The sequence below is a fragment of the Cervus canadensis genome, chromosome 5, assembly GCF_019320065.1.
Source record: "Cervus canadensis isolate Bull #8, Minnesota chromosome 5, ASM1932006v1, whole genome shotgun sequence".
NCBI lineage: Eukaryota > Metazoa > Chordata > Mammalia > Artiodactyla > Cervidae > Cervus > Cervus canadensis.
This window is the reverse complement of record NC_057390.1, coordinates 56,144,291-56,171,010: the sequence shown is the minus strand read 5'-3', so window position 1 is coordinate 56,171,010 and position 26,720 is coordinate 56,144,291. Positions and strand designations below refer to the sequence as shown.

The following is a 26,720-nucleotide window of genomic DNA, read 5'->3' as shown; positions in this document are numbered from 1 at the left end:
AACTAATATTATCCTGTAGTCACAGATTTATTCAGCCCATCTAGATTTTTTTTTCTGAAATAAATATATGCAGGGTATGCAGACAAACATTTGTTTTTATGGGTTGCTACTGAATGAATGCCTTTGTTTTGTTCACAAATATAGCTCACATTTTACAAGGCTTATCATTGTAAAAACATTGAAATGGCTACAATTTGATTCTCAAAAATAAAAAATTTATACTTTTCTGAACTTCTGTTAAAATGAACACATGAAAAATTACTACCATCAAAAGATTTTTCTTACTATGGAAATTTATTAATGGAATCTTAGTAAAAACATACCACTTCCAAATAAAACTATAACTTAGAACTAGACTCCCCAGGTTTAGTAAAAAGAACTTTCTGGAATGAAAACTAAAGGAACTGAGTTAAAAAAAAAAAAAAAGAGAGAGAGAGAGATACAAAGATAACTAAATAAATTAAACTCTGAAATAATGAGATATTAAAATACTATAATATTTCATTTTTCATTAGATCTAGTTATTTAAAAACATCAAAAGCCTTAACATATAAGTTTTTTAAACTATTAGACCTCTTTATTTAATAATTTAATAATAAACAGAAATGATCATGGTATTCTCAGTCATGCGTTCATTCAGCAAGTAATTTTTGAGTACCTTCTCTGGTAATGTAGATGCTACAGATAGATCAGTGAACAAAAATAGCAAACCTACAATATCTACTTTTTCCCTTTAGTCATAACTTTTATCAGTCAGACATTTATTTTGTGTGTAGATTTCCCTACACTTTTACATTAAAAATAGCTTTTTCTTTTTAAAGGATGCAATGTGTTTGTAAGGCATATGTTAAATTAAACTTAACCTTAAAATCGCTTTCCAATATCCATTAGGTGCAACAAATACTGTTTGATTTCACTTGTATGAGTCACCTAGAATCGTTGGATTCATAGACTCAGAAAATACATTGGTAGATGCCAGGGGCCTAAGAATGGAGGAGTTGGGGAGAAGGAGTGGCAAGTTGGTGTTTAGTGGGAACAGAGTTTCTGTTTAGGAAGGTGGAAAATTCAGTATATGAATGATAGTGAGAGTCACACAACAATATGAATGTACTTAGTGGCACTGAACTGCACAGTTAAATATGTTAAAATAGTATGTTTCATATTATGTGATTTTGCCACAATAAAAGAAAATTTAAAAGTGAGAAGCCTGTAGTATTTATTTTACATGTAGTCAACACAATGCAAGCACAATGAAAATGCATTTCTGATTATTTTTACTCTATGGTAATGTTTTATAAGGACAAGTGGAGCATCACACACTAAAACAGAATCCAGAGCTTTCAGGAAAGCGTGATAGTAACTAACATCAGATGTGCTTTCTTTTGGATAATAAATTATTTTAAATGTGTGGTTAAAAAAAAAAGTCCTTCCCTCCCAAACGAAATGTTTTATATTTCTTGAAAGGCAGAATCAAAAATATTTTCTAAAATCAATGCAAATTAATTTTTAAATCTTCAGTATTTCATAAAATTTTACTTTTCTTAAAAAAAGTATTTATATTAAATTTCCTTTTGCAAATTGCCTGCTAAATATGTTTTTGCTCTCTAAGATGTCTCTATAAACAGATGTCTTTTAATCAGTGGGCAAAGAATTTGAAAACATGTTAAGAAATTAACTATTTTGAGAAATCACATAGCAATAACTTAATCTTGCAATACATGCTTTTGCATTTACTTTACATTTATAATATTATATTAATTTCAGGTATCAGTTCAGTTCAGTTCAGTTGCTCAGTTGTGTCCGACTCTTTGCAACCCCATGAATCGCAGCACGCCAGGCCTCCCTGTCCATCACCAACTCCCGGAATCTGCTCAAACTCATGTCCATTGAGTTGGTGATGCCATTCAACCATCTCATCCTCTGTCGTCCCCTTCTCCTCCTGCCCCCAATCCCTCCCAGTCTCAGGGTCTTTTCCTGTGAGTCAACTCTTTGCATAAGATGGCCGAAGTATTGGAGTTTCAGCTTCAGCATCAGTCCTTCCAATGAACACCCAGGACTGATCTCCTTTAGGATGGACTGGTTGGAGGTCCTTGCAGTCCAAGGGACTCTCAAAAGTCTTCTCCAACACCACAGTTCAAAAGCATCAATTTTTCAGCACTCAGCTTTCTTCACTGTCCAACTCTCACATCCATACATGACCACTGCAAAAACCATAGCCTTGACTAGATGGACCTTTGTTGGCAAAGTAATGTCTCTGCTTTTTAATACACTATCTAGGTTGGTCATAACTTTCCTTCCAAGGAGTAAGCGTCTTTTAATTTCATGGCTGCAATCACCATCTGCAGTGATTTTGGGGCCCCCAAAAATAAAGTCTGACATTGCTTCCACTGTTCCCCCATCTATTTGCCATGAAGTGGTAAGGCCAGATACCATGATCTTAGTTTTCTGAATGTTGAGCTTTAAGCCAACTTTTTCACTCTCCTCTTTCACTTTCATCAAGAGGCTTTTTGGTTCCTCATCACTTTTGCCATAAGGGTGGTGTCATCTGCATATCTGAGGTTATTGATATTTCTCCCGGCAATCTTGATACCAGCTTGTGTTTCTTCCAGCCCAGCATTTCTCATGATGTACTCTGCATATAAGTTAAATAAGCAGGGTGACAATATACAGCCTTGACGTACTCCTTTTCCTATTTGGAACCAGTCTGTTGGTCCATCTCCAGTTCTAACTGTTGCTTCCTGACCTGCATATAAGTTCTCAAGAGGTGGGTCAGGTATACAATGTAGTAGTTCAATTTTTGTAGATTATAATTTATTTAAAATTACTGTAAAATATAAACTACATTCCCTGTGCTATACAATGTATTCTTGTGCATACTTGTGTGCCAAGTCACTTCAGTTGTGTCCGACTCTGCAACCCCATGAACTGTAGCCCACCAGGATCCTCTTTCCATAGGATTCTCCAGACAAGAATACTGGAGTGGGTTGCCATGCCCTCCTCTAGGGGATCTTCCCAACCCAGGAATTGAACCCATGTCTCTTATGTCTTTGGCATTGACAGACATGTTCTTTACCACTAGCACCATCTGGAAATCTTGCAGATTATTTATTTCATACATAGTATAAATTATTTATTTTATGCATAGTACCTATGTAGTAGTTTGTCCTTTTACTCCCCTACCTCTACTTTGCCCTTCCCCCTTCCCTGTTCTCAATGGTAACTACTAGTTTATTCTGTAAATCTATGAGTCTGTTTCTGTTTTGCTATATATGTTTTTTTTTATTCCACATATAAGCAATAATATACATTATTTGTCTTTCTGTAACTTATTTCTGGCATATTTTAATTAAAAAAAAAAAATTTGCCTTACAAACATTTGAGTGCCAGAATTACTACACTGTTGTTTGTTTAACTGAGAAATAAGTATTTTAAAGTATTTTCTTAAGTTTTCACTTTAGAATGAAACACAAACAATAGAACTCTTTGAAATAATATGATTGAAGTTTGGGATGTTCTTACTCAGAATTCTTTATGTGCATTTCACAGGCTCACTCTGTGGCTCATATTTTATTAAAAGTAGATGAGAGACTCAAGTAAGAAGTCTATATCCTAAATAGAACCACCTTCAGACCTCAGTTTTTAAAACTGCATTTCTATGGCTTACTCAGTTTTTTTTTTTTTTTTTTTTAATTTCACAACTTTGAGGGACAAGAAATGCTAAGAACACACAGAGTTTCCAAGTCAGCAGCAATGAGGATCATGGAAATCCATTGTACTTATCATTGGGTTTTTCCCTGGTCATGATTTACTGGAAAAAGTCATCAACAGTCCAAACGTATTAGACAAAATTAATTTCCATCAATTGATCCTAAAGGAAATCAACCCTGAACATTCATTGGAAGGACTGTTGCTGAGGCTGAAGCTCTAATACTTTGGCCACTTGATGTGAAGAGCCAAATCACTGGAAAACACCCTGTTGTTGAGAAAGATTAAAAGCAAAAGGACAAGGGGGCAGCAGAGGATGAGATGGCTAGGTAGCCTCACTGACTTAAAGGACATTTGAGGAAACTCTAGAAGATGGGGGGCTTCCTAGGTGGCACAATGGAGAAGAATCTACCTGCCAACACAGGGGAAGCAAGAGTCACAGGTTTGGTCCCTGAGTTGGAAAGATCCCTTAGAGCAGGAAATGGCGACCCATTCTGGTATTCTTGCCTGGAAAATTCCATGGACAGAGGAGCCTAGTGGACTAAAGTTCAAGGGGTCACAAAGAGTCAGACATGACTGAACACACACACACAAACCAGGAGATAGTATCCAAGATGGCAGAGTAGCAGAATGTGCACTCATCTTCTCCGGTGGGAACACAAATTTGCAACTAACTGCTGAACAACCATCAATAGGAGAATGTTGGATCCCACCAAAAAACGATACCCTGAATCCAAGGGTAAAGGGGAAGCCCCAGCAAGATGGTAGGATGGGTGAAATCCTGTTTAGAATAAAACCTTATACCTGTCAAAGATGCACAGAGGGCCCCCCAAAACTCTGTGGGCACCAGGACCCAGGGAAAGGAGCAGTGACTCCCACAAGAGACAGAGCCAGACCTGCCTTTGAGTGTGTGAGTGTCTCCTGCAGAGGCACGGGTCATCAGTCACCTGCCATGGGGACAGGGGCTCTGGATGCAGCAGACCTGGGAGGTACAATGTGTGGTATAAGTCCTCTTGGAAGACGATGCCATAAAGGTGACCATAGGCTGAGCAGACGACCCACAAATGGGAGAACAATTACAACAAAGAAGTACTTGCAATTTTGCAAAAGTTCTAGGCCCACAATAGATTCCCACAACAGGTTCCCAACCTGAGGACCTGGCAAAGGGACTGAGAACCCCCAGGGAATTTGAAGGCCAAAGGACTTGATTACAGGACTTCCACAGGACTGGGGAAACTGACTCTTGGAGGGCACAAACAAAACCTTGTGCACACTAGGACCCAGGAGAAAGGAGAGGTGACCCCAAAAGAGCCTGAGCCAGACTTCTCTAGAGTCTATAGGAGTCTCCAGTGGAGGCATGGGTCTATAGTCAGGGGCATTGAATACAACAGTCCTGGGAGCAGTGGTGTGCTGGGATTACTCCTACCACAGATTGGCCTCAGGCCAAACAACAGGGAGGGAACACAGCCCCACCCATCAGCAGATAATTGAAGTAAAGATTTAGTGAGCATGGCCCTGCTCACCAGAGCAAGACCTTGTTTATGCCACAGCAAATCCCTCCCATCAGGAAGCTTCCACAAACCTCTTATCCTCACCCATCAGAAGGAAGGCAGAATGAAAACCACAATCACAAGAAACTAGCCAAACTTCTCATGTAGATCACAGCTCTGTCTGACTCAATGAAACTATGAGCCATGACTCATTCAGTTCAGTTCAGTTCAGTCACTCAGTCGTGTCTGACTCTTTGCGACCCCATGGACTGCAGCATGCCAGGCCTCCCTGCAGAGATTACTCAAACTCATGTCCATTGAGCCGGTGATGCCATCCAACCATCTCATCCTCTGTTGTCCCCTTCTCCTCTCGCCTTCAATCTTTCCCAGCCTCAGGGTCTTTTCAAATAGGTCAGCTCTTCCCATCAGGTGGCCAAAGTATGGGAGTTCCAGCTTCAGCATCAGTCCTTCCAATAAACATTCAGGACTGATTTCCTTTAGGATGGATGTGTTTGATCTCTTGCAGTCCATAGGACTCTCAAGAGTCTTCTCCAACACCACAGTTCAAAAACATCAATTCTTCAGTGCTCAGCTTTCTTTATAGTCCAACTCTCACATTCCCTGTAGGGCCACCCAAGACAGATGGGTCATGGTGGAGAGTTCTGAAAAAACATGGTCCACTGGAGAAGGAAATGGAAAACCACTTCAGCATTATTGCCTTGAGAAGCCCATGAATAGTATGAAAAGGCAAAAAGATATGACACTGGAAGAAGAAGTACCCAGGTCAATAGGTGCCCAATATGTTATTGGAGAGAAGAGAAATAGCTCCAGAAGGAATGAAGAGGCTGAGCCAAAGTGGAAACAACTCCTAGGTGTGGATGTGTCTGGTGGCAAAAGTAAAGTCCAGTGCTGTAGAGAACAATATTGTATAGGAACCTGGAATGTTAGGTCCACGAATCAAGGTAAATTGAAAGTGGTCAAATAGGAGAGGGCAAGAGTGAACATTGACATTTTAGGCAATGGACAGGAATGGGTGAATTTAATTTAGGAACCACTGTATTTGAGTTGTTGCATCCAAAATGCAGTACTTGGGTGCAATCTTAATAATGAAGAGTGATCTTGGTTAGTTTCCAAGGCAAACCATTCAGTATCATAGTAATCTAAGTCTATGCCCCAACCACTAATGCCAAAGAAGCTGAAGCTGAACAGTTCTATGAAGATCTACATGACCTTCTTGCACTAACACCAAAAAAAGATGTCTTTCTCATCATAGGGGACTGGAATGGAAAAGTAGGAAGTCAAGAGATACCTGGAGTACCAGGTACAAAATGAAGCAGAGCCAAGGCTAACAGATATTGGCCAAGAGAAAGCCCCGGTCATAGCAAACACCCTCTTCCAACAACACAAAAGATGACTCTACACGTGGACATCACAAGATGGCCAATACTGAAACCAGATTGATTATATTCTTTGTAGCCAAAGATGGAGAAACTCTATACAGTCAGCAAAAACAGGACTGGGAACTGACTGTGACTCAGATCATGAACTCCTTATTGCATAATTCTGACTTAAATTGATTAAAGTAGGGGAAAAAAACTAGGTAATTCAGATATGACCTAAATCAAATCCCTTACAATTATACAGTGGAAGTGACAAATAGATACAAGGGATTAGATCTGATATACAGGTTCCTGAAGAACTATGGGCAGAGGTTCATAACACTGTACAGGAGGTGGTAATCAAAAGCATCCACAGGAAAAAGAAACACAAAAAGGCAAAATGGTTGTAGGAGGCCTTACAAATAGTTGACTAAAGAGAAACAAAAGGCCAAGGAGAAGAAAGATATACCCATCTGAATACAGAGCTCCAGAGAATAGCAAGGAGAGATAAGAAAGCCTTCCTCAGTGATTAATGCAAAGAAATAGAGGAAAACTATAGAATGGGAATGGCTAGAGAAATCTTCAGGAAAATCAGAGATGCCAAGGGAATATTTCACACAAAGATGAGCACAATAAAGGATAGAAACAGTACAGACATAACAGAAGCAGAAGATATTAAGAAGAACTGACAAGAAAACACAAAAGAACTATACACAAGAGATTTTAATGACCCAGATAACCATGATGGTGTGATCACTCACCTAGAGTTAGACAACCTGGAGTGCGAAGTCAAGAGGGCCTTAGGAAGCATTACTGGGATCGAAGCTAGTAGAGGTGATGGAATTCCAGCTGAGCTATTTCATATCCTAAAATGTGATGCTGTGAAAGTGCTGTACTCGATATGCCTGCAAATTTGGAAAACTCAGCAGAAGCCACAGGACTGGAAAGGGTCAGTTTTCATCCCAATCCCAAAGAAGCGCAATTGCAAACAATGTTCAAACTAACTCACGATTGCACTCATTTCATGCACTAGCATAATAGTGCTCAAAATTCTCCAACTTAGGCTTCAATAGTACATGAACTGAGAACTTCCAGATATTCAAGCTGCATTTAGAAAAGGCAGAGGAACCAGAGATCAAATTGCCAACATCCATTGGATCATAGAAAAAGCAAGAGAATTCCAGAAATAAGCATCTACTTCTGCTTCATTGACTACACTACCACTTTTGAGTGTGGATCACAACAAAGTATGGAAAATTCTTCTCGAGATGGGCACCAGACCACCTTACCTGCCTCCAGCGACAATTGTATGCAGGTCAAGAAGCAACAGTTGGAGCTGGACATGGAACAACAAACTAGTTCCAAATTGGGAAAGAAGTATATCAAGGCTGTAGACTGTCACTCTGCTTATTTAACTTATATGCAGAGTAAATCATGACAAATGCCAGGCTTGATGAAGCACGAAGTGGAATCAAGAGTGAAGGGAGGATGTGAGGGCGATCTGGTTGCGACATCTGTCACCCCATTGATCGCCAGGGTTGATTCGGCTGATCTGGCTGGCTAGGCGGGTGTCCCCTTCCTCCCTCACTGCTCCATGTGCGTCCCTCCCGAAGCTGCGCGCTCGGTCGAAGAGGACGACCATCCCCGATAGAGGAGGACTGGTCTTCGGTCAAGGGTATACGAGTAGCTGCGCTCCCCTGCTAGAACCTCCAAACAAGAGTGAAGGGAGAAATATCAATAACCTCAGATATGCAGAATACACCACTGTTATTGCAGAAAGTGAAGAGAAACTAAAGACCCTCTTGAAGAAGGTGAAAGAGGAGAGTGAAAAAGCTGGCTTAAAACTCAACATTCAGAAAAACATAGATAATGGCATCTGGTCTCATCACTTCATTGAAAGAAGATAGGGAAACAATGGAAACAGTGACAGACTTATTTTGGGGGCTCCAAAATCACTGCAGATGGTGACTGCAGTCATGAAATTAAAAGACACTTGATCCTTGGAAGAAAAGCTATGACACACCTTGACATATTAAAAAGCATATTAAAAAGCAGGGTCATTATTTTGCCAACAAAGGTCCATACAGTCAAAGCTATGATTTTTCCAGTAGTCATTTATGAGTGTGAGAGTTGGAGCACACAGGTGGCTGAGCTGCAAAGAACTGATGCTTTTGAACTGTGTTGGAGAAGATTCCTGAGAGTCCCTTGACTGCAAGGAATTCAAACCAGTCAATCGTAAAAGAAATCGGTCTTGTATATTCATTGGAAGGACTGATGCTGAAGCTGAAGCTCCAATACTTTGACCACCTGATGTGAAGAGCCGACTCATTGGAAAAGACCCTGATGCTGGGAAAGATTGCAGGCAAGTGGAGAAGGGACAACAGAGGATGGATGACATCACTGACTCATTAGACATAAGTGTCAGCAAGCTCTGGGAGATGGCGAAGGACAGGGAAGCCTAGTGAACTGCAGTCCATCTGGTTGAGAAGTCAGACACAAATTATCCACCGAACAGTAACAGTAGTAATTGCCATCAAGCATCCACTAAAATCCTTGGCTGCCATTCTTTCAAAAGATGTCCTTTGCACGACTTCTTGTTTTAGAGTATTTCCTGTCATGATTCTATGGTAAATTGCTAAGGAATCCTTCCTCCCTAAGACTCATTCAGATTTTATCTGAATTCAGACCGGAGAAGAGGTAAAAATTCTTATTCTTGTACCTTATCTCTTCTGACAACTGGTGAAATCAGAGAAAAAGATGCAAGGATATACCATTTTCCCACGATACTAATTATATTAGAGATACCTGATGATTATCACTAAGTCAATCATTTAACAGTTATGAAGTTTGAAATGTATTTTGTTAAAAGAAAATTGTATTTACTAAATGAAAAAAATATATATGCTAAAATAAATTGAACATTTTTTCAATAGTATAAACCAAGCTATATGTGAATTTGGCTCTTGAAAATGTTCTAATCATCCTTGCCCTTTCATTTATTTTCACTTTTGCCTATTCTTGACATAAGCTACATAGCAATTTCCACCCACTCACACCCCTGACTTCCTTTAAAACTGCTTCAAGGCATCTTTTCCAATAAATCTCCTGTTGAAATCTAAATTCATTCTGACCACTGCTATTTTGTATTTCCACAGAACTTTATATCAAAGTCAGAAAGAGGTTATCCCAGGCTTATTTTAATTATCTCTGTTTATATAATCATGCCTGAACTTGTAAGTATATAATAGACTCATGAAGGTCAGGAAGTCTCTTTCAATTCCACTATTTATCCAATTATACCTTGAACAGAATTGTATAAACACCAACAAGACAGCAAATAACTACTCAATTAACATACATTAAATTGTTAAACTCTCTCTTTTTAAGATAATGAAACAGGAACACAAGATGTGTGAAACATATTTTTAAAAATTGAGTTAGACTCTGACCCTCAGAACAGAATCAAGGAAGTAAAGTCAAAGAGAGGGTAGGGGCTTTGACTTCTGCAGAGAAAAACAGGCCCAGGAGGACATAGTATCTACTCTGCTATATCCAAATAGAAGATGCTGGTAGGAGGGATCAGAGACGTGGCGGAATCGGGTCTGATGGATTACTACACACAAGAATTCTTGACACTGAGGTGTCCTTGTGTGTGTGAGCTGGTAAAATGTTATCTGCTGAGCACCAACTGGCCCAGGTTGGAGGGCCAAATATCCCTTCAACATTAGGGGGTGAATTGCATCTATATAGATGTTGTGCTAACATATGGGGAACTATTGCTGATCTTGCCTTCCTGGCTACCCTTTAAGTGAAAGTCACTCAGTCATGTCTGACTCTTTGTGACCCCATGGGTTGGCCATGGAATTCTCCAGACCAGAATATTGGAACGGGTATTCTTTCCACTGGGATCAAACCCAGGTCTCCCAAGTTGCAGGCACATTCTTTACCAGCCGACCCACAAGGGAAGCCCAAGAATACTGAAGTGGGTAGCCTATCCCTTCTCCAGTGGATCTTCCCAACCCAGGAATGGAACCAGGGTCTCCAGCACTGCAGGTGAATTTTTTAGCAACTGAACTACCAGGGAAATCTGATAGGGCTCTACATAAAAAGTAGAATTATTTCTCTATCATGCATCTGAAAAAGACCTACTTTTTCTTGGCAAGTCTAAGAACCAGGAGCCTCCCCTTATTTCTCAAGAGAAGACAGTTCTGAAGCCCATTTACTTTCAGCCCACAGAAAGGTTTCTGTGTACTCCTGCATGAATGACAACTTCTTAGTTGTCATTAACTACTCTCAGAAGTTAAAAATAAACATCCACTCATGCTGAGCAACGGTCTATTGTGAAGGTATGTGTGTGTGCATGCACACACTCAGTTCTGTCTGACTCTTTGCAACCCCATGAAATGTAGCCTGCAAGGCTCCTCTGTCCATTGGATTCTCCAGGCAAGAATACTGGAGTGGGTTGCCATTTCCTACTTCATGGGGATCTTCCTGACCCAGGGATTGAACTGGCATCTCTTACATCTCCTGCACTGGCAGATGGATATTTTACCACTGAATCACCTGGGAAGCCCCCCCACTCTAATGTGAATGGGATAGTATAAGTAGACAAAAGGAATTAACTCCTTATTTAAGGGATTCATTTATTTGAAAAATAGAGATCAACCTGACAAAATTTCCATAGGTTATTTTCTCTGAAGGAGGTTTAACAGGAGAGAATTTTAGCCCCAAAGGAAAAAAAATATCTATATTTCAAATTTTTAAGAGAATGCAAGAAGTGTATTACAAAAGAACTATCTGGGAAATATACACACATGTCTATATGTATATATGCATGTAGATATATTGTGCACAATTGTTTAGTTGCTGTCATGTCTCTGTGTATACACATACATATCATTTCTACAATATACATATATGTACTGTGTACAGTTGGAGAAGGAAATGGCAACCCATTCCAGTACTCTTGCCATGAGATTTCCCATATATGTCATCTGTACACACATGTATAACACAATATATAATTTGAAAAACCAAAGGAGAATGATAGCAGAATAGATAATTTTGAAATAAAATTAATGGTCTAGAATACCAATAAGGATAATTATTGAACATTACTGCTATGGACTGAACTGTGCTGACCCCAAATTGGTATGTTTATGTTTTAACCCTCACTGAGACTGAATTCAGAAATAGAGCTTTTCAAAAAGGTCACTAAGGTTAAATGGGCTCCAAATACAATAATTAGTAACCTTACAAGAAGAATAAAAGATCTCTCTTTCCACTATGATTGCCATCTATAACACAAGAAGAGAGCCCTCACCTGATATTGATCCCTGATGGAACTGAATCATGCTGGTATCCTGATCTTGGATGTCTATTCTCCAGAACTGTAAGAATATTAATTTCTGTTGTTTAAGCCACCCAGTGTATGGTATTTTGTTATGGAGGCTTAATCTAAGACAACTGAGCAAGTTTTTTTTAAAAACTGTAAAGTAAAACTAAAGCTTATAAAAGAAGAAAAATATATCACTCTACTTTTTGGATTATAAAACTTCCAGAAGGAGAGAGAGGATCAAATGAAGAACACAATCTCAGTTAGATAGCTCACGCCTACAAATTAGTTTAATGGCATAGGATGGCATCTAAAGGAAGCAAACATGGACTTGCAGTGGAAAAGCCCTTAGGCATTAAGAAGAGGTACATAGCACCTCCATTCCAGCTATTCCTGTGTCAAAAGTCTCTTAGTTTAGGCTCTAAGAATATTTGGCTGTTTATTAAAAACGTAAGCAATGTGGATTTATGGAGTTCTCCAAACTGCTTTTGTGAGGTAGGGACAATAGCATTGTTGGATATAGTATACCTAATGATTTTTGTTTTAAATAATTTAAATCACACTGAAATATGTGACTTAATCTGGTTGATTGACATATTTTTGTGCAAACTTTTTATGATTTTGTACATTAAGAAAAATGCTATGTTTAAATATTAAAACACGCAGAAAGCTTTGATCAGGTTAGACAACGATTATTGCTCATATCTAAGAAAATTTCTGTTTGATCACTGTAGCATGTTTTTAGCTTATTTTGATAAAAAGAAGTTGAAGTAAGACCCTTGTTTTCCTAACATCACTAAGTATTCTCTGCTCAAAAGTTTCCAGTGATTGCCAGTCGTGTGCAGAGAAAGATACAAAGTCCTCCTACGACTCTTTGGCCCTGCCCAAGCCAGTGCCCTACTCAAGGTCTCTCTGACTTTATCTTTTTCTTGCATCTGTCTCAACCACATGATTCCTATCCCATGACAGGTATGTGCCTGCCTCCAGTCTTTGAACTGGCTCTTCCAGAGCACAGATGTCTTTCTCTAAGTCATACACATGACTTTGCACACAATCAGATTGTTAGATATGTCTGTACTATCCTGTTTCAGTTTAGACACATCTTCATAGATGTACTCTTTATCTCCTGCCCTGCTTTATTTGTACCAGCTTCCATTATACCACTTAATTTACTTACTAGGCCAAAAGACTCTTAAAGTGGCTCTAGGATCCCAGCATTCTGATGTTCACTTACTTTTCATGTTTATTATTTATCTCGTCCAGTTACATAGTAAGTTCCATGAAAGCATGACATATTTTCTATTTTTAGTCCACTTTATTTACTGAGTACTTAGTATACTTTGTGTAGAGGAAACAAAAAATTATTTGTTCCATGAACTTGTTTAGTTGTTTGTTCTGTATTACTGTCTATGCTGTGATTAGAAACATCTCAGCCCAAAATTAATAATGCCTAGTTGACAAAAAATCCCATATTTTGACATGTTATATTTTGTTTGGGATCTCTTATTAATTTTTATGAATATACAAATTTCCCCCAATGTCCATTATGAACTTTATAGAACAAATATTGGTAAGCTTAAGAATAAAAAAAAATGTAAATTTAAAGTGAAGTCTCTCAGTCATGTCCGACTCTTTGCAACCCCATGGACTGTAGCCTACCAGGCTCCTCCCTCCATGGGATTCTCCAGGCAAGAGTACTGGAGTGGGTTGCCATTTCCTTCTCCAGGGGATCTTCCCAACTCAGGGATCGGATGGAGCCTGGGTCTTCCGCATTCCAGGCAGACGCTTTTTAACCTCTGAGCCACCAGGGGGATGTAAATGCCAGTAACACCTCTCCCTCATTTGTGAATTTAAATGTAAATTAAATGTAAATTTAATTAATTTAATTTAATTTAAATGTAAATGTAAATTTAAAACATGAAATTAAAAACCAAAACAGGAAACCAAGGATGAATCACAGTTATCCAGGTTTTTTCTCCCACACATGTCCAATAAAATAGTAAAATATGATCAGTCACAGAAGGAATGTGGTCAGTAAACTATCATGCAGTAGTTTGTTCTGTTGCCCTGTCTCCTATAAGCGAACATTTGGTAATGTCTGGAAACATTGTTGGTTGTCACAAATGAGGGAGAGGTGTTACTGGCATTGAATATGCCTGCAATGCAGAAGACCCAGGTTTGATCTGTGGGTTGGGAAGATCCCCTGGAGAAGAGAACGGTGGCCCATTCCAATATTCTTGCCTAGAGAAATCCATGGATAGAGGAGCCTGGCAGGCTACAGTCCAGGCAGTCACAAAGAGTCGGACATGACTTAGAGACTAACACATGGCAACAGTGGGTAGATGCTAGGGCTGTTGTTAAACAGCATTCAACGCACGAAACACACCGAAGAATTACATGAGCCTAAAAGTCAGTCGTACTTGGACTGAGATGCCCTTGTATGACAGAATGAAGGTGGTTCCATAGTTATAGGGCAGCCGTGCATATGAATTTTACAGTTGAGCCCAAATCAGCAATTTTTCAACCAGCATCAAACATTAGCAGAGACACCTTCAAATGAACTGGGCCACTGAGGGAAGATGCACGGTGACATCAGAGGTGTCTGGTGCTCCACAGGCACTGTTCCTCTCACTTGTGGGTTCCTCCTCAAGTTTGGGTTCCCGGCATTGTCACTGCACTTCTCTTGGTTTCCAAAATGTTAGTCCACAGTGGGTTTGCTTCAAATTTTGATTAACCTTTAAAATAATTATATTAAATTGTTACTTTTCACATGTATGTGCCTGAGTGTAAAGATATGGATTCTTTGCTTTCATTTAAGGTTTAATTCAAAAATGGTAAAAGCAGTTTGCCCCACTCAGCAACTCTCTTCTTAGCTGTAGGGACAGCTGGCTGCCTTTGTATATAGCACGGGTTCTTGAATGAAGTTGCTCGTGACAAGTTTGCTCTTATTCACCGTTAGTGCCTAGAGCCAAGGCTGGGACTTTTACCAGGGACACGGAAGCAGTGATGGGGATTGTCCAGGGATTATGTTCAGAATTTAAAGATTTCTAAAACATAATTCTTTCACTTCCATTTATGAATGCTACACAGAAAGTAACAGAACTCCTGGGTTGATGTTTTAAAAGAGTATCTTTTCAATGTGAATTTAGCAAAAACTAACCAAGTACATTAGGCATCTAGGACTTTCACCTTTGAAATACTCTAACATTCATCTTTAAATGGAATGAGAATTGATTAATTTTAGTCTTAAGCAACACATGTGGCAAGGGCTCATACTGTTTCCTATTAATAATTTGCTTTTAATACAGTCAAGATTTGAACTTCCCTTGAGTTACATCTCAGGTCCAATAATTCTCTTTTATAGAATCACTATGAATATAATTCTTTAGTATTTTGTGTGCTTAGTGAATTTATCTGTAAATATATTGCAGTGGCAAAATACAATATAATAAAACAGTAAAAGTAATAAATAAAGCCATTTTTTAAAAATAATAAAAATAAGCAACACTTTAATGGAGCAAATAAAGAAAAAAAGGTGTGTTAATTTTTGGGTGAAGAAGGCTCAAACAGAGTTCTTTTTTTTTTTTTTTTTAATTGACCATGGTAGAGTAACCATCAGATTAGGGGAAAAAAAAATTACTTGGAAAATCAATGTGAAATGCATACATTTTTAGAAAAATTAGAGCAACTAGACAAAATTATCCCCAATAAAGAGAGAAGTCTAAAAAGGCCAGTTACTGAAGAAATAAAGTTGTTAAAGAACACAAAACAAAACCTAACAAAAACCTAGGTTCAGTTAGTTCTATAGAAAATTGTTCCTCATGACAAAAAAACTGATGGATAGCTCATCTCCAAAACACAGTCTTCTGGAATGGAGAATTATAGAGGCTTTCTAGATAATGCCACAAACACACACACACACACACACATACCCCAAAGCAAGGATACTCACTATCTATACTGCATGTGCACGCTAGGTTACTTCAGTTGTGTCCGTCTCTGTGCAACTCTATGGACTACAGCCTGCCAGGCTTTTCTGTTCAAGGGATTCTCCAGGCAAGAATACTGGAGTGTGTGTTGCCTTGCCCTCCTCCCGGGCATCTTCCTGACCCAGGGATCAAAACTGCATTTCTTACATCTCCTGCAGTGGCAGGACGGTTCTTAATTGCTGAGCCACCTGGGAAGCCCCATCTACACTACTACCTAGATATTATTGGAGGCATTATCAAATCCAATTAGAAAGCAAAGAGAGCCATAAGAACTGGAAAGACAGATATAAATAAACCTATTTTTTTTTCAGAAATATTATTGTGGATCAAGAAAACTGAAGAGTCAATAAAAAATGTACTTCAATGAGATAATTGAGCAAAGTAGAAATTTATAAAATCAACACAAAATTAATAGCTTTCATAATAAAATAGCTTGTCACAAGATGTAATGGAAGAAAAGAAACTACATTTAGTATAATTCTCAAAACAGAAGACATTCAGGCAAAGGTTAAAAAAGAAGTCTAAACCCCTTACTTCCAAGAAATGAGAAATTAACTTGGTACAAGTTTAATTCCAATACTTGGTGCAAATGGAAAGATGTACTTTACTCCTGAATACAAGACATTAACATCATAAAAATGAATGACCTCCCCACTTTATAAATTTAATATGTTACTTAATTAAGTTACCGATTTTAAAACTGAAATTAAACAGAACAAATAGAGTTAGAATAGTCAGGAAATACCTTATTGAAGGGGAGGGATCAAGTCTTTTGGATATTAAAATATATATTTTCTAAATTAAATTACTGTGACTTGGACACATAGACCAAAGTTAAAGAATACAAAATGTGGGAAAAATTGTCAGTGTCTTAAAAAGTTAAACACAGATTTACCATATGATTTAGCAATTCTGCCACTAGATATATATTCAAGAGAAATAAACGTATATATTGTTCCCATCAATACACATGTGTGTATGTTCATAGCAGCATTATTTTCAGGAGGCAAAAAGTGAATACAATTCAGATGTCTGTAATCTAACAATATCCTTCTCCAGGGGTTCTTCTCAATCCAGGGATTGAACCCAAGTCTCCTGCATTGCAGGTGTATTCTTTACGAGCTGAGCCACAAGGGAAGCCCTTGTAATCTAATAATAAGATTAAAAATGTCATGTGTCCATACAATGGAATATCATTTGGCAATACAAAAGAATGAAGTACTGATACATACTACAAAATGTATAACTCTGAAAACATTATGTTTAGTGAAAGGATTCAGGTTTATTTATACAAAATTTCCTGAAGTGGAAAATTTCTAAAGACGGAAGGTTGATTAGTGATTTCCTGGGGCTGGAGATGGGAATGTATAGTAACAAGAGATCCTTTTGGAGTGATAAAAATGTTCTAAACCTAGATTTTGATGATGGTTGTGCAACTCTATAATTTTACTACAACATTTTGTTGTCTATGCACACAAATATTTTTGTATTTAAGATAGTGATGCTCAAAGTGGATTGATATTGTTTTCCAGGGAAACTTTGGTAATTTTGGAAACATGTTTGGTTGTCAAAACTGAGTGGGGAGGTGCTTCTGGCATCTATTGGGTAGAGAGGAGGAAAATTGCTAAACATTCACCCAGAATGTACTCTCTAAATTCTATTTTCTTAAAAAAACAAAAACAGAACTCCTTGGAAGAATAGTGAATTCCAGGCCTGATCAGGAAATGCACAAAATTAGTTTGGATTAATTGTTACAGTAGAGGGCAAGGCCACTAGATATATCAAAAAAATTTAGGAAACAACTGTGAAGAGGCTCAAACCGACCAAAAATAGGAAAACATGAGCAGAAGTTGGAAAAGTACATTATATGAAAGACATAAAATGCATTTTAAATCATAATTTATAATGATACTGGAAAAAATCTCATATATCTTCTCAAAAAAAGCTTGAGAACTAACCATTTTGAAAACTGAATAAGTGAAGTCTTTCAGTCGTGTTCGACTCTTTGCGACCCCATGGACTGTAGCCTACCAGGCTTTTCCGTCCATGGGATTTTCCAGGCAACAGTACTGGAGTGGGTCGCCATTTCTTTCTCCAGAGTATCTTCCCAACGTAGGGATTGAACCCAGGTCTCGCACATTGTAAGCAAGACGCTTTACCATCTGAGCCACCGGGGAAGCCCTTGAACACTCAGAAGTAATACACCCTGTTCTTCATGTGTAACCTTTAGGATAACCTGCTAGTTCTCAGCTGGGGACAATTTTGCCTCCAGGATAGTTTGACAATGATGTGGGGGCATTTTTTCTCTAGTGACAGAGGGAAGGGTGCTAACAGCATCTAGTAAGAAGAGGCCGGGGATGCTACTAAGCCTTCTATAGTGCACAGAACAACCTTTTACACAGAATTATCCAGTCTGAACATACCACCTGGGTTGAGAAAGCTTAATTTAATTCAAGTAGCTGAAGAAATAGAAATGTTCTTTTTAGAAGTATTCTTGTTGATATTTAAAATAAAATACTTTCTGCAAATTCTAATAAAGGTGGTGTTGAGCACTGATCATCAGTGACTGATAATATCACTAAAACATGAAAAAGCAGGACCATTCACAGTATTATCAACAGTGAACTAAATTCATGTTTGACAGGGAACCATTATAAATTGTACCACCTGATGTAATTAGCTAAATCTATACTTTGAGAAATTCTACTGACTGAACTGATGTCTCAATTTCTTTATCAAGTAAATTGCAAAGAAACAGCAGGCAGAAGTAGACCCATCAACCATTTCAGGTAATGGAAGTTTTTTGGATTCCAAAAAGCAGAAAATGTTTATAAGATCATTATGAAGTTTTGAAAAGAAATTGAATAGCTGATTATAATGTTAAGAACTTATTTAATTTTTTTATAAGGGTGTGACAAAGATATGGTGGTCATATTTTTAAAAAGCACTCTTAACTTTTCAAGATATTGTTTGAAAGATATTATTTCAAGATATTGTTACAGAAAAATTATATGATGCTAGTTGGTAGTTAACTCAAAATAATCAAGGATGGAAAAAGAAGATATGTGTAGGAATATACAGGAACCAGTTTGAAGTTATGAGTTCGTATCATTTTGTATACTTTTACATTTTTCTGAAATTTTGCATCATTTTTTAAAAGTCACATGAAAGTTTTATATTACTGTAGCCATAATTAAGGGGAAAAATCAGGTGATAAAATTGCAATTTAATCCATATTAACTTGAAACAAAACATTATATATTCTTTAATAAAGCATTTAATCATATTGTATACAACTTTGAATATTAATTTTAACTTTCTATTTATATTAAATTATCTCTAAGCTCTATTCATTTTCAAGAGTAATTTTATTGTTAGATAATGGTTCATTAAATAAACATCACTTGTTTAATTTGCTTTCCAACCCCTAGTTACTATTTAATTTTTTTCTACTTTTCAGTATTATAAATAGTGATGAAATAAACAGTTTTGCATATAATGTAATTTCTTATTCAAACTCATTCATTTTGGGGCATACAGGCCTTGTATAAATCTATCTCTTTGGAATAATTCCCAGAATTTAAATAACATAATATAAATTCTCATCATTCTAAAGATTATTGAGACATAAAGACAAATCACTCTCTGCAGAGATTAAGAGAGCATTTGGCAGCCAGTAATTGAACGTCCTATAATAATTACTTAAATAAGTGTGTTGTTTGTCTCACATAATATAAAGTTCAGGGCTAGCACAGTGGCACAATGATGTCATGAGTAACACAAGTTCTTTCTGTTCTTCTGTTATGCCATCTTTAGCGCTACCTCATGGTCATGATTCCTTTTCTGTTGCAAAGTATCTAGGCACCAGACTGGAATAAGGTTGAAGGTACAAAATTTCCTTTCAAAGCTTTGTTTTTGCATGCAGACAGGCAAGTAATTCCTTGTGGACTTCTGACTTCTCATCAGTGAGAACTATGTTGCAAATTCATGCCTGACTAGAAGTTGTGTAGGAAAAGAGTGTTTATTTTTATAGCTTCAGTGAAAAGGACAAGGTAGTTAGGAATGGCTGCTGAGTAAGTCAACTCATGGTAGATGAGCCCCACATGGTTCAATAATACCAAAGTGCTAAATGACATCCAATTTCTGGTACAGTCATTTGCATTTCATTTTTTAATAATTTTACCTATAAGATTCTGTTTTTAAGTTGCATTTATTGAACTGTTAATGAGGTCAAATTTGTTTTATATTTTATTAGTTTTATTATATCTTTCCCAAGCTACCTAAATAGATATCTGTATATTTATTAAACAGCACATGTCAACATTTTTGGATAGGCAGACGTTATAGTGATTGAGGGAATTGAAAAATTAGAATCCAAAGCTAAATAGCCTAGTTTAGTATAATACCCCAGCCCTTAGTAATCATGCAAACCTGGCATATTTCTAGGCTCAGAGCAAGCATTCTAAGTTTTAGTTTGCTGTTGTTACTAAAATAAGAGACCAGTGGAAAGTTAAATTCAAGGAAAATATCTTTGAAACAATGTTTTTTCATTCACCCTCTATGAGTAGTGCTTTAGCTCTGGGACATTTTATTTTGCTCCTGTGCTTTCAAAAGTACTTCATAATACATCTCACAGTCTAATAAACTGATATCAAGTCACTGTCACTTTAGAAAATATTAGATAAGCTTCTTAGTACTAAAGTATTAATAATAGACATGAAGTCATCATTCTCTTATAGAATATTTTAATCTTAAACAAGGACCAGTCCTTATTCCAATAGAATATATATTTCACCATGTGTGATGTCTCTGTTAGCAACTTCCTGATGAATAAAATGTTATAGCAAAGGGCAACTTTCCAGAAACTATCAAATAACACCTTAAAGATGATTGTATAAATTACCATCGCTGTTAAAATGAATTTCTTGAGATTGTTTAACAAGAAAATACATCAGAACAAAAGATTTGGGGGGATGAGGGGCATTTAGCTATAAACTTGAGGAAATTCCAGCTTTAATCATATATATCCTCTTGGTAAAAGTTATACTATATTTAACTATAGACTTAGGAATGACTATGGATGACAGAGGTAAGTGTTAGTGAGTCCATTATTAGTGTTGTTTTTATTAAAATACCATAAAGCTCCAGGAGGTGAACTAATATATTCTTTTTTATTTTAGATGCCTGATATTTTAAATGGAATATGAAGCATCTTTGAATCACAGTGGCAGATTCTTGAGGATGATTAAGCATGGTGTCTATTAAAAAACTATGTGAATTACAAAAAGATCTGTGCTAAATAAAACTGCACTCATACAGTGAGAAATTTAGCATTTAATAATCTTCAAATATTTTTATTTCTTGAAATATCATCCTGCTTTTAGTTGTTCAAAGTAACACAGTGTTTGAGAATTAGGGACTAAGTTAAAAATCTTCCAGTTTCATAGACCAATTACTTACAAGAGCTGTCCATATTGAGCCTTTTAATTTCCTGTCTTTTTATACAATTCTCAGCTTAGTCATTAGTTAAGCGTATCACTCTAAGTTGTTCATGATAGTCACCAATCAAACTCATCTCTTTAAAATACATTGGCTATTTATCAACCATCATACTACTTGTCTTCTAAGCAGCATTCACTCTTGTTGACATAATTTCCCTTGGCTTCCTGGCCATTTCTTATTTGTTTTTCTTTTCTTATGTTAGGTTACCATTCTGTGCCTCTTTCTGGAGATTTAACTTCTCTACTGATTGGAATTTCTCGAGACTTTGTCTAAAGTCTTTCTTGTTTGTACTCTATAATTGGTAATCACAGTAATCATTGACCTACCAATTGATACCTATAAACAGGGACATATAGGTCTATATGTTTAGACCAGATCTCACTGTTAACTCTAGACATCTAGTACATTATCTCCTTAACAACTTCTCTTGGATGTTTTAAAGGTATTGTGATCCCTTGGCATTCTATATCTATTGTCATTGTAGTTTAGTAGCTAAGTCATGCCCAACTCTTTTTGGACCCCATGGATAGTAGCCCACCAGGCTCCATTTTCCATGGAATTTCTCAGGCAAGAATACTGGAGTGGGTTGTCACTTCCCAACCAGGAATGGAACCTGTATCTCCTGCATTGGCAGATGAATTCTTTACCACTTGATAGCTTACAGTGAACGATGTTGGATTCTCAGAAGATTCTCTGATCTCCAAACAAGAAAATTTAGGTTTGGGACCAGGGACTAGGATTAATCACTCAAGAGCTTTTGTGTAGCAGAGTTTTACTAAAGTGAAAAGGGACAGAGAAATCTCCTACATAGACATCAGAAGGGGGATGGAGAGTGCCCTGTCGCTAGTCTTAGCAAAGGAATTATATACTTTTTAAATTGGTTATTACAATAAGTCAAAAGAATGTCTCAAGCTTATAAAAATTTTGCCAGACCCACTCCCACAAGTTACATTTTAAGATGATAGGATTAGTTCAGTTCAGTTCAGTCACTTAGTCGTGTCTGACTTTTTGTGACCCCATGAATTGCAGCACGCCAGGCCTTCCTGTTCATCACCAACTCCCGGAGTTTACTCAAACCCATGTCCATCCAGTCAGTGATGCCATACAGCCATCTCATCCTCTGTCGTCCCCTTCTCCTCCTGCCCCCAGTCCCTCCCTGCATCAAGGTCTTTTCCAATGAGTTAACTCTTCGCATGAGGTGGCCAAAGTATTGGAGTTTCAGCTTCAGCGTCAGTCCTTCCAATGAACACCCAGGACTGATCTCCTTTAGGATGGACTGGTTGGATCTCCTTGCAGTCCAAGGGACTCTCAAGAGTCTTCTCCAACACCACAGTTCAAAAGCATCAATTTTTTGGAGCTCAGCTTTCTTCACAGTCCAGCTCTCAGATCCATACATGACCACTGCAAAAACCATAGCCTTGACTAGATGGACCTTAGTTGGCAAAATAATGTCTCTGTTTTTTAATATGCTATCTAGGTTGGTCATAACTTTCCTTCCAAGGAGTAAGTGTCTTTTAATTTCATGGCTGCAATCACCATCTGCAGTGATTTTGGAGCCCCCCAAAAATAAAGTCTGACACTGCTTCCACTATTTCCCCATCTATTTGCCATGAAATGATGGGACCAGATGCCATGATCTTAGTTTTCTGAATGTTGAGCTTTAAGCCAATTTTCCACTCTCCTCTTTCACTTTCATCAAGAGGCTTTTTAGTTCCTCTTCACTTTCTGCCATAAGGGTGGTGTCATCTGCATATCTGAGGTTATTGATATTTCTCCCAGCAATCTTGATTCCAGCTTGTGCAATAAATGAAAAGAATATGTCAAGCTTATAAAAATTTTGCCAGACCCACTTCTACAAGTTACATTTTAAGATAACAGAATTAGAACCTAACAAAAATTTTATCAGACCCTCTCTCATAATATACATTTTAAGATAACAGGATTAGTCAAAAGGTTTTTAAGAAGGAGAAACTGTCCTCAAGCAGGATACATTGTTATTGTTATATTACAATGTATTGATACGTTGTTATAATCCTTACTAAAGAATGTAGGGGGAAAAACATTTGTCCTTTTATGGGCTTCCCTGATAGCTCAGTTGGAAAAGAACCCACCTGTAATGCAGGAGATCCCAGTTTGATTCCTGGGTCGGGAAGATCTCCTGGAGAAGGGAAAGGCTACCCACTCCAGTATTCTGGCCTAGAGAATTCCATGGACTGTATACTGCATGGGTCACAAAGAGTCAGATACTACTGAGTGACTTTCACTTACACTTTCAAAGTATTTTATTAATGATATAAAGAGGCCAGTAAACAGTGGACAGAACTAAGGCATGGTTTTAAGCAAAGTTTCTTCATTGAGACTCTTAAGTAAGCAAATAAAGCTGAATTGCCCTATGATTAATAGAATCCTTTGAATGTCTTCAAACTCAACATTGTGCCTCAAGACTCTGATTTATTTTTAAACACATAGTGTGATGCTTAACAAATACATTTTGATTGCCATGGGTAAGGAGTAAACACAGTTAGGGGAGAGGGAACAAAGCTAAATTAGTGCTCTGCTGGGTGGTGAAAGCTAACAATGTCATTCCCCAGGTTTGACAGTAATTTTATTTAAAGACTTTTATAAATAACCTAAAAAGTGGGAGTACACAGAAAATTATCCAAGCTTCCGTCAGCAAAGGAATGCTGAGTCAGTGGGAGTAAAATGCTCATGAAGCTGTGTGGGATAATGCAAATGGCAACTGAGCTTCAATGTGGGTAAGTGTGAAGTAAAGCATTTAAGGAACTGTTCCAGATATGGAATAATAGATTATGAGATACCATTTATGATCCAGGAAGATGATCTAAGAATTGCAATATGCTATTTCATTCAAAAATGTTTTGCAAAATATTCACTCACTGTGGACTTCATGAAGATGAAGGTGAAAGTCCCTGAATTGTGTCCGACTCTCTGAGACCCCATGGACTGGGGCCAGCTGGGCTCCTCTGTCAATGGAATTCTCCAAGCAAGAATACTGGAGTGGGTAGATGTTCCCTTCTCCAGGGGATCTTCCCATCCTAGGGGTCAAACCCAGGTTTCGGGCATTGCGGGTGCATTCTTTACCAGCTGAGCTACCAGGGAAGCTACCAGTGGACTCCTTAAAATGTTGGGAATTCCTTAGAATACCACAAGTCTACATCTTTACCTTCCTATACAAGGTAGTCTGCTTCCAAATCTTGTTTTGATCCAAAATACATAATGAATATTTCTCAATCTTTTTTTTCCCCCCACTTTTGTGTTCTTGTTTTGCCTGTCTATCTTCCTATTTTCCTTCTTGGGAAGATAATCCAACTTCTCTGTGTTCTTTACATAAATGTTTTCAGATGATTTGAAGCTATATATGTCTCCAAAGATGCAAGATCAGTACATTATCATCCTGTACCTTGTCCATGCCTATTGGTTCAGGGAAGAGAAGTAACCTTGTTTCAGTAAAGGAGATATGAGATGTTTGGTGGAGCTTTGGAAGAAGAAAAGCATGCTACGTTTTCTAGGTTGTGATCACATGAAAATATGGATTCTAGCTAATAATTGTTGAGAAAAACCTGAGGCTGATAGCAGTCTTCAAATGTACCCTGAAAATGATACTAAGCCAAAAGAAATACAGAAAATTCATGTCTTTGGACTCCATATACATTTTTGGCAGAAAATAACTATATATTATATCAGTGAAAAATTATACTTTTCTCTGTTTTTGAATTGGTTTTCTGTCACTTTCAATGTAAATAAATGTTGATCAATATAGTACATATGCTCATAGTGCTTATACTGTTGTACAGTCAGTCAGTTCAGTTGCTCAGTTGTGTCTGACTCTTTGCAACCCCATGGACTGCAGCATGCCAGGCCTCCCTGTCCATCACCAACTCCCGGAGTTTACTCAAACTCATTTTCCATTGAGTCAGTGATGTCATCCAACCATCTCATCCTATGTCGTCTCCTTTTCCTCCTGCTTTTAATTTTTCCCAGCATCAGGGTCTTTTCAAATAAGTCAGTTCTTCACATCAGGTGGCTAAAGTACTGGAGTTTCAGATTCAGCATCATTTCTTCCAAGGAATATTCAAGACTGATTTCCTTTAGGATGGACTGGTTTGATCTCCTTGCAGTCCAAAGGACTCTCAAGAGTCTTCTTCAACACCACAGTTCAAAGGCATCAAGTCTTCAGTACTCAGCTTTCTTTATAGTCCAACTCTCACATCCATACATGACTACTGAAAAAACCATAGCTTTGACTAGACAGAGCTATGCTGGCAAAGCAATGTCTCTGCTTTTTAATAAACTGTCTATGGTCATTGGAGAAGGAAATGGCAACCCACTCCAGTACTCTTGCCTGGAAAATTCGATGGACGGAAGATCCTGATAGGCTATAGTCCATGGGGTCGCAAATGGTTGGACACGACTGAGCGACTTCACTTCACTTTATGCTGGTCATAGCTTTTCTTCCAAGGAGCAAGCGTCTTTTAATTTTATGGGTTCAGTCACCATCTGCAGTGATTTTGGAGCCCAAGAAAATAAAGTCTGTCACTGTTTCCACTGTTTCCCCACCTATTTGCCATGAAGTGATGGGACCAGAGGCCATGATCTTAGTTTTCTGAATGTTGAGTTTTAAGCCAACTTTTTCACTCTCCATTTTCACTTTCTTCAAGGGGCTCTTTAGTTCTTCTTCGCTTTCCACCATAAGGGTGATGTCATCTGCGTATTTGAGGTTACTGATATTTCTCCTGGCAACCTTGATTCCAGCTTGTACTTCATCCAGCCCAGCGATTCTCATGATGTACTCTGAATATAAGTTAAATAAATACTGTTGTACACTGGTAGGTTATTTGAAGTGCACACTGCACCTTCTGAATTCCAGCCATATTTCCAATTGAATGTCTATGTTTATTTGAGTGCATATGTGTGTGCTCTGTCACTTCAGTCATGTTCAACTCTGGTTTATTTGAGTGTTTCATAACAATGTTATAAATCACATATTCAAAACTGATCTCTCTATTTTGTCCTCCAAAGTGTGTCATTTTTCTTATATTCTGTATTTTTGGAAGGTAAAAGTAAGATATTAATGTTCAATCTTAATGACATTAAGATAAATGCAAAGAAATATAGGAAAACAATAGAATGGGAAAGATTAGAGATATCTTCAAGAACACCAAGTGAACATTTCATGAAAAGATGGGCACAGCAAAGGACAGAAACAATATGGACCTAACAGAAGCAGACGATATTAAGAAGAGGTGGCAAGAATACTAAGAACTATACCAAAAAGATCTTAATGATCCAGATAACAATG

The 26,720-nt window shown here is 37.6% G+C and overlaps 1 long non-coding RNA gene across 1 annotated transcript; it reads left to right on the top strand.

Moving 5' to 3' along the window:
• The first annotated feature begins 1,434 nt into the window (after positions 1-1,434).
• LOC122441804 lies at positions 1,435-19,920 on the top strand. The gene is made up of 4 exons (XR_006269445.1): positions 1,435-1,445; positions 8,041-8,293; positions 14,122-14,127; positions 19,901-19,920. It is a non-coding gene; the product is annotated as an uncharacterized LOC122441804 (long non-coding RNA).
• The last annotated feature ends 6,800 nt before the right edge of the window (positions 19,921-26,720 follow it).